The 9,733-nt window shown below is 42.1% G+C and overlaps 1 protein-coding gene across 1 annotated transcript in view; it reads left to right on the forward strand.

The window, feature by feature from the left end:
- Positions 1-9,733, forward strand: part of tmem254 (transmembrane protein 254) — a 98,582-nt gene that overhangs the window by 22,466 nt on the left and 66,383 nt on the right. The gene's annotated exons all lie outside the window — the stretch shown is intronic.

Genomic DNA, 9,733 nt, shown 5'->3' on the forward strand with positions numbered 1-9,733 from the left:
GTATGAAATGCAACAACCTCTTGGATTGAAAAATGAAGCCAACAGAATCACTGCCTCTCAGGTTCTCAGTTGGTCCAGGTCTGCAGAACGTGAGGGCTGTTGGCGGAACCGCCTACATCCTCTGTACAGATGTTGCTTGGCACTGTTCTCAACTAGGACAACCCTCAAGGGCCGCTTCACCAGCAGGTCTGATAATCCTAACCCAGTACTTAACAGCAGTCAGGGTACTGCTGAATAGCACATGGATTACTGTGCAACCCTCACTACCAAAAAGCACAGCGTACTTACAGTGTAAGACGGGGAAATATTGTTTGTTTTTTCACTATAACACCAGGAAATCACTAAAATTTACTTACACACTACTTAAATACACTTACAGTATAATTATTCCTTCGTTTCCTGCAAAAACCTGACTTGTTACCTCCTTATTCTCATGCACATACATTTAAGTATTTGTTAATTAAATAGAAATACATTGTAATTTCATGCTTTAATTACATTTAATTAGAGCGGAATTGCGCTGTTGGCCACAGACTGTGCAACCTAAATTTATCCACCTATGGCACTTAAGGTCAAAAAGTATGAAATATGAAATACACATACTAATATATATTTAAAAAACAGATTTTTTTCATTAATAGAAGAGCACAATGGGTTCTTTGCCATCTTTGCCTTTAATTAGCTTGTTACATTGTATTCCTAGTAACACAGCCTCATCATCATCATCAGGGACCATCTTTGTCTACATCTCTTCATCTGTAAAGACCACAAGCAGCCAGTTTATTTTGTTTATACAGCGCTAAATCACATCAACAGTCGCCTCAATGCGCTTCATATTGTCAGGTAGACCCTACAATAATACAAAGAAAAGCCCAACAATCATATGACCCCCTATGAGCAAGCACTTTGACGACAGTGGGAAGGAAAAACTCCCTTTTAACAGGAAGAAACCTCCAACAGCACCAGGCTCAGGGAGGGGCGGGGCCATCTGCTGCGACTGGTTGGGGTGAGAGAAGGAAGACAGGATAAAAGACATGCTGTGGAAGAGAGACGGCATCACATTTCTTCAGAGACGTCGAGCATAAAGTCTTTCTAGCAGGAGGTCACAGATAGCAGTCCCACTGCGAGACTGACAACAAGATGAAAAAAGTTGCAGATCTAACCTTAATAGGGAATTATGATCCTGTGTGTGTTTGACACTGAGCAGTAATAATTCCACAATTTCTTTATTTTGTTTTCTTTTTTTCAGGGTCCTGAAAATATAATTCTGTGCTACGTTGAATCCTTTTCATTTTTCTTTCATTCACTGGAGAACCCAATACCCAGTGAAGGGTAGTACCATATTTATACTTCAATTAATTACAGAGTAACCGGTATTCTCAATGCCAATGACCCAGGCAGTACTAAGCCATAAGAAAATACAGCTTCACCACATATCCCATAGCTCTACCACAAGACCTATCGGAACCATCGCTCGCCTGTCCTGCTGCCTCCATAATGGTGCACCAGCCACCGCAGAGGCCATGGCTCCAGCTCCAGGCCCCATAGCTCCTCCACCACACTGCCTCTGCCTGCGCGAGGAATGAAGGATTAAATATAATGCTCGCATGTCAAGACTGCAAAGCAAGAGAAGGAGTACGGAGGAAGGAATTTGTCAGAACTTCATAAACACATACACGGATTCTGTCTCCCGATGCCAGTGCTCTGAGCGAGGAGAACTTTCTGGAGGCTCGTTGAGCCGAGGGGTGAGAGTAAGCAGGGCTGCTAAACGAGCCCAGGGTTTACGCAGAGGCCAGCCAAGCGGCAATAATACACTGCACCGGAGGAGAAGGACACAGGGGAGCAGGCGAGAAGAAAAGTGGTAGAAATAAAAGCAGAGAGCCAGAGAGAAAGGGAAAGAAGAGGCTGGATTGAGCAGGCTAAACTCCTGCTCTGTGAACAGGATAGTTTCAGAATTTATATATGTATATATCTGTGTATATATATGGCATGCACACATATACAAAGAGGAATGAGGAGAGGATCTGGGAGGCTTTAAGGGGGAATGAGAAAGAGAAAAGGAGGAGGGAAAGACAGAGGAATTAACAGGACATGCCCACTGAATTTTCCAGGGCCTCTGCCAGAGAACAAAAAAATAACTGTTCACATGTGGTCCAGCTTCTCCTGAACCGAGGGGTGGAGGCACTGATGAAGAAAAGGGGTGTTAAAGAATGTTAATCGTGGTTTGGTTTTAATCAGATTATGTTGAGCAAAATCCAGACCTTTGGCTTGAAGATAATGGACAGGTGGTCAACTTTCCAGGACTGAGGAGAGGTCAAAGGGTAAATCTGCCTCTACGCTGCTTGGAAGATTTTCTATTGAACATCTAGCAGTATCAGATGCAGTCAGAGTTATTGATTATCAGATTAAAGTGTGGAAAGGCAAAGCAGAGGCTGAAAAATGGGACTGGTTGAACTTCCTCTCTAAGCCCCTGCAGCCGCCTCGACTCTTCTGCTCCAGATGATTGTGCGATTGGCCCTGTTGCTCTTGGCTCGGCTTGTGGAAGAGGAGCAGCCTACAGGCCCAGCCCTCCTCAGCCCCGTCAGCCACTGGGAGGTGAGCTCCACAGTGGGTGTAAAATACTGTCGGGTGGATATATTTCTGCTATGAAATATGGATGTGAGCCTCGTGTGTGCGCGTGTCCATCTGTGCGTGTGCATTTGCACAAGGTTAACTGGAGGTCAACGCTCACTTTGCCGCCAGAGACTTGGCGGCAGTCCAGAGCTGGGAAAGCAGCAGCAGTGTCTCTTACTCACTCCCCATTCTATGTCTTGCTCTCTGTGCTCCTCTTCTTCGTCACCCTCTTCTTTTAGCCAGTGCTATTGCAGTTTGCGTGCAGATAGCATGCAGGGAGCCATGTGGCCTGTATCTGTGTTGAGCTCTGGACTTAGCACTGTATGTGTGAGGAGAAAAGTGGGCTCACTGAGCACGAGAAGCGGAGGAAATGAAAAGCCTAACTAGTTCACGAGTGAAACAGGAGTCAGTTGAGCCCGAGAGAATGTAAGAGGAGGAAAGTTTTTCCCCACGCATTGCAGATAATTTCAGAAAGTGGGGCTGTCAAGGAATTACTGGTACAGTAAAAGCTAGAAATACACATAACACTGACCTCATTAACAGATATATTACAATTTGAGCAGAGGCATGGCAGGCGTAAAAAGTTTTGATTCCATGTAATGGTCTATTTTGTCCTGCCTTGCTTCTGTCTCTTTTTTCAGACAAGCAAATGAAAACATCTGGAGTGAAAAAGCAACCAATGTCCAAATAAAGGGTCAAAAACCCAAGAAATTCTGTTATTACTACTGAATTAACACAAGCTTGATCATAACTACTGCTCAAGACCACTTTATTTATATGAATGTCTGTAAATGAAGTGTTTTAAAGTGTGGCCTTAAAAGAAATACATATACAGTCTATGGTGCAATGCTAAGTTAAATGACTGCTGGCTGTGGTTTCAGATATGAATATGGTAGCCATCAAGACCTGACAAAAAAGTAGGCGTATTAGCCAAATGTAAACTGTTGCTACACTAAAACATTTTCTACTTTTGACTCATGCACATTGTTCAAGTGTGTCCCACCAAAAACAAAAAGTACTATGTCAACCTTTCAACCCTTATTTTCAAATGAAAAAACTATTTTCAGCAGAGAACAGCAGCCCGTTCTGCAGAGATAAAGAAAAAAGAAAGAACTGTAAAAAAAAAAAAAAGGAAACCCTTTAAATCTTGATTGCAGTGTGGCGGTTCTCACCCTTGACGTGTCTCTTGATGTCGGTGCCAACAACTGCTTATTGCAGCTCAATGCACTGGCAGAGATAGAGCTGTGTGTGCAGCGGAGGCCGGCACACCGGGCTGATAAGGAGGCGGCGTCTCAGATGGAACTGACCGGGCTACACAGAGATGAAATCTTTAAGGTTTGGCTCGTTGATAAACTCACAAGACCTTCATCATCTGCACTTTCATGCCCATCGTCCCTCCCCTGTCAGTGACCCATATCTAAGTCCAGATTCCACAACTTATTGCTGCAGACTTATTGCCTGGTATCTATTTTTGGTCGTGCCAGAGGGCTGAAGAAGGGAGGATATGTTTTGACAGCATTGCAGCAAGTTTTATGAGTTTGTTACTCAGTTTGGTCGCTCGTCCTTTGAGTCAGCTGAGACTTGCTTGAGATGTACGGTAGTTTGCCCTCACCCCGTCTCTCCTCCTGGGTGAGTTTCAATTATTCATAAGCGTTGGGTAGCCAACTTGAAACTGATAACCCTCATGCTATTTATACTTCATTTCAAATGAACAAATACTTAACTGTGAAGTTCCAGGCAGCTTGGCCGTGTCTGTCTGCATAGCTTCTGCTGGGCACAGTGAGGAAGGTAGGCCGCGGGCACCGTGCAGAGGCTGTGCTCCAAAGGTGAGCCCAAAGCACAGAGCTACAAACTATATATAATTTATACCCTCCAAAAATACCCACAACTTAAATAATCATTGGCTCTTTTTGGGGTCCAGACTGAAGTCCCAGTCTTCTTGGTTGGTGTTGTATGAACGTGCTCACCTTAGCAAAACACCCTCTTCAAGGTGAAACAACATGCAGAATATGAGCGCATTCATCTGTAAAGACTTTTAAATGCTTGGAATTCACTTAAAATTACTTTACTCGAGTATCCATGTTGCTGACGTTGTTATTTTTGTTCAATTTGATATTTAAATCTCTAAAGACAAACTCGATCTACATGTTAATAATATCAAATGAACAAAATACTAAGAAGAAACTAGATATTGTATAAAATTCCACGTCATTAAGTCAAAAGTGAAACGTGGTAATGCTTGTCCTAAAAGGATTTTCGGTTAGGTTTTGGAAACAGCTTTAGATACAAGTTTGTGTTTTTCTATAAAGCATTTCTCATCTCTCAGGGACACACAAGCTGTTTTCTACGGAATCACATATCTCACATTTTGATTTATGTGCACAATTATCAACACTTAAGATGAGCTTTTTGCTTGTTCGTCATATTTTTTTCCTATGAGAGACTTTTAGCATCAATACCATGGTTTTATATTACAGCTTCAGTAGCAAAGCTAAACCAATTTAATGGCTTTGTCAAAGTTAAAAACTAATGTGTTGGATGTTTTTTAATAATTCACTTCAGAAAACTTCAATAAAGTGCACTTTGTGAAAACTGGTGGCTGCTAAACACAAGTTATTTCTTAATTTACGTTTTACTACCTGGCTCATCTACTTGCCGTTCTCTCTGAGACAGAATAATTTGTTAAATTGAATGAAAGTTGTATTTTTGAGTCACACACAAAACAGAGATTTTGATTGGTTCCTGTGTAACAGACTGACATACCATCCATACCAAGAGGCCAGAACATAAAATGTAACTGGGTGAGATGCGAGCTATGATTAACACGTCAGCCTATAAACTGCAGGGCATCCACACAGAGTCTGCCTCGAATAAGTGAGTAATAAGGGAAAGTCTGAGGTCTCTGCATCCATGGATGGTGTCCTGTACGAGTGTACAAAGTAGGATTTGGCAGGTGGGACAACACTAAGGATTGGTAGTTTTGAGTGGGGGAAAATAAGACAAGCTAAACTGTAGTGAGCTGCAGTAAATCTACTTTTGGCTAATCCGGACATGTAAGATGGAATAATAAAGGGGGAAAAAAATACATACACATTATATCATGGGCCAGTGTGGATTACACTTAACAGTTTTATTTGGAATATTAAGACAATGAAGCATAAGCCAAGCACCAAGAGTGACAGCTACAAGTGTCGCATCATACGGCTCTTAAAAATGAACAGGTTATACTGAAAAACAACTGTTTTTTTTTCCTCTTTGAATGGTGATGCAGATACACAGAACAGACAGTGAAATGTGAACATGATTATGCCATTTACACGCTCCGAATTCTACCTGACAGCAGACGAAAGAAAGAAAAGAAACGGGTGAGGAAAAGCAGAAAAGAACAGAACGGCGATATTCGTCTGACGACAGTTTGGTCAGCCCCGCGGCAGCGGCTGTGGCCCCGGATTTAAAGGGCTTTCTGTGATTGGCCAAAACGAATAGGGCAGTCTGGGAACATCCCAGTGCTGCAGAGTAACAACCATTAGTTCCCATCACTGTCAAGTCCTGTTGCCTCGGCACCCACATCCACCCAGCAACCAATGTGCACATACAGCATTAAAGTGACAGAGGATTGCAACCATTGTTACACTACACTCCATTGCATATTAGGGAGCAGTAATAAGGAAAAATAATAATTCTTTCATACTTCTGTTTGCATAAAAGCACTTAACCCAGCTTTCTAAAATATATATATATTTATATATGGGAACATGAAAAAATTAAAAATCTCTTATTTATTTTTGTTTTTCTCTCTTTTTCTCTAGGATCTGACACCATGAGTCGTACCGTGGTGGTGGTGGTTGGTTTATATGTCCTACATCCAGGGGTATTGCTATTATTTTAAGGGACAGCTAAGGAGACAACCATCTCTCATCTAGAGCAGTTTGTGGTTTGCCTCCACACACAAGGCTCTCATAGTGCAGCCCAATAGTGTCATACTAATGAAATGTTAAGCTTTTTTTGTGGTATTTTGTTTGGCTTAAGAACACAGAATATACACACACAGCTTTACCTTCCCTTTTTTGTGTGTGTGTGGGCTGGGTGTTGCACAGAAACGTGGCGCTGGCTAAATGTGGTCCATGTTTATACATCCCTGGCTTGGGGGGGAAGGGAGGGTGTGTGAATACCTGGGGTAGTGCATTTGTTAGAAGAAGTGTTGATAGTGTGTGCAAATCTGTGTGTGTTCCAGACAGTGTATGCACCACTGAAGAATAAAATGTCTTTTCATCAGGCTATTACATAAATCCATCATTCATACGTTGGTTTTTTTTCTCACCTAAATCTACAAGTTATATGGCAAACGTGCTACGGTTAATGTCAGATATTTCCCATGGGGAAAACTGGGTTGAGAGGGTCCTGGGACTCTCCTTGCAATGGGCCTGCCTGAGAATAAATGGGGAGGCGGGGGGAGAACTGGGGCAGAGAGGCGTTGTTCATAGGAGTCACTGTCGTCACCCCTCACATTCAACTCTGCCCGTCTCTCCACGGGAAACTCTCCCTGTGTGGCTCTGTCCGTAAGCTAACATACATCCACACACAAACGCACCGAGTCTTCAGCGAGGCGGAGAAAACGACTCCCATCAACACACCCTACAACACCTGTGAAATATTTTAGGAGCACCGGCTCCCCCCACCCCTCGTAACACCCACCCAAGTCTCACCATCTTCAGCTAACACACACGCGCACACGGTGCGGTCCACAAGAATTTGGACAGTGGAACATTTTCAGTTGTTTTGGATCTTTAATTCAGCAAAATGGTATAAAAATTATGAAAACTATTCAAATTTCTCAGTAGGTTTTGGAGTAGTCAAATCCCTGCGGGGGTGTGGATAGTGCAATTCCTCTGTTTTGGATCAAAGCAGACAAACAGTGATCCTCAACATAAGAGTGAAAGCAATCACTCAGTTCAGCAGGGATTAGTTGCAAAAGACTGAATCTGTTGACCCTACTTGTAAATTTTGTTCTGAGAAGTCGACTAAAAGGTCAACAACTCCAACCACACACTTATCTGTTCCTCAGCTTGATTAAATCCAATATGCTGACTAAAGACGGGGAAAAACACTAAACAAACATGTCACTGCCCCAACACTTGCGGCCTGCTCTGCATAAAACAAATACACAATTAAAGTGCTATTTATTTAGACAAATCCCTTGTCCTTTCTGTGAGCATGCTGTTGCAGCAACAGGAAGCCAGGACTCAGCAAGCCAGCTACATCTCCTCCCTCCCTCCTTATTGTTCACCTCAGCCTAAACAGGACACCATCGTCACAGTGATGTCAGCGATGTGGCTGGACGGCGAGGGAACGGTTTGTATATTATAATAATAATAATAAAGAAAAAGCAACACAGACTGGACCTTACAGCACAGTGACCGCGGGCTCCAGAATGGCAACGCTGGCCTTTGATCTGTGTCTGCATATAGGATGCAGCACTTGTACTGTAGCAGCTGTGTGCCATTGCTAGGCTGCAGCGTGAGAGACAAGACACAGTGAGAAAGACGGTCTGACGTATGCGTAGTTTGGGGGTTTCATTTGTACAGTTAAGTGTGGAAGCTAAAATACCTCAAACATAGAAGTGCACATGCGAGAAAACCCAGTGTCAGCCTTATTCCACTCTTAAGGGTCACGCCTGCCACTTCAGCTAACACCAGTGATTAACATACAAAGAGACCTGCAGTGCTGTTAGTAGAGTACTACAACTTTTGAGTAAACAAGAAGTAAAACTTTGATCAGTTCACTAAATAGCCGAAAAAGCTAATACTGGTTGGTGAAGTCCTTTAACCAATCGTGTGACCACCTGCAGAAAAATCCTCATCTGATAAATCCATAGAAACTGGACGACTGTTTAGCAGAGGAAAGGTATTTGGTAGCGAGTTGATGGTGTAGCTCTAAGTCTTACATAGTGTAGCAGGGAACTAGCCATTAATTGTTTGTAAAACCAAAATCTAAACTAGTTAAAGTCTAACACTACATAAGCTTTAAACTACTAGTTAATACATGTAGGTTTGTGCAAGAGCTTTGGTCACAGATGCAAATATAAGAAATAAATTATATATTTGTTCATGATTCATCCTTACTGATGGGAACTACATCTTTTAACAGCTGAGTGGGCTGACATGAGCAAACAAACAAAAGCAGTTTGAGAGCTCGACAGAGTAGGCTCGGTGATCATGATCTCATCTGTATCTCAGTTTAAATATTTTAGTTTGAAACATTAATGTGAAGGATTACACCCTAATGAAACTACTCAGTCTCCACCCATCTCGCCCTCCTTCAGTCATCTATACATTTTATTAAAATTTCAACTTATGTCAGTTATTTAAAAGCCAGTTATTGCATATTTACAACTACTCAGGAGACTGAACAAATACTTGTGCTGATGAACTGATTTTAATACTGATAGCTTAGTTAGATCATTCAACATGCTCACAGTGGAGAGTTAAGCTTAAAGCTCACTCCTTACAGCTGTCTGACAAGCTGAGGATGAAAACAATATACATGTGACAGGTCGGCTATCTAAACTGAAACATGCTACAGCAGCACAACTGACTCTGGACCCAACAAGAAAGAACGGCTAATGCGCGCACAGAGTCAGAACAGATGTGACTAATGCACAGTTATTTCAATAATTTGCAAGAGCTTAATCAACATAGCACCACTAAAATGTTATCCATTATAAAATCTTTAATGTGCACAATAAATATTGAGCTTATTGCTCCTTCAACTCTTCATTATGACCATCTTCAGTTCTATTTGATGAGAGCCGAGTGGATCGTGCTGAGGCACCTCCCACTCTTGTTTGGAAAATAAAGTAACATATTACTGGACATGTATGAGGCACACAGGTTACGCTTAATAAGACATTATGGAAATGACAGGCTAGATAACTGAGGATATGCCCGCCTCTCAAGAGTTGAGGGTTCTCATCATTTAATACTGTAATTATGACAATGAACAGAGAGAGAAAGTAGCACTGCAGTCTAATCCTGGGAGTTGTTCTTTCCTATTTTAGAAGATTCTTGCTGAGCTTTTGAAATCCTCTTCATTCATCTATAACTATATGAAGTGTCTCATG

Source organism: Astatotilapia calliptera, chromosome 13 (assembly GCF_964374335.1).
Source record: "Astatotilapia calliptera chromosome 13, fAstCal68.1, whole genome shotgun sequence".
NCBI lineage: Eukaryota > Metazoa > Chordata > Actinopteri > Cichliformes > Cichlidae > Astatotilapia > Astatotilapia calliptera.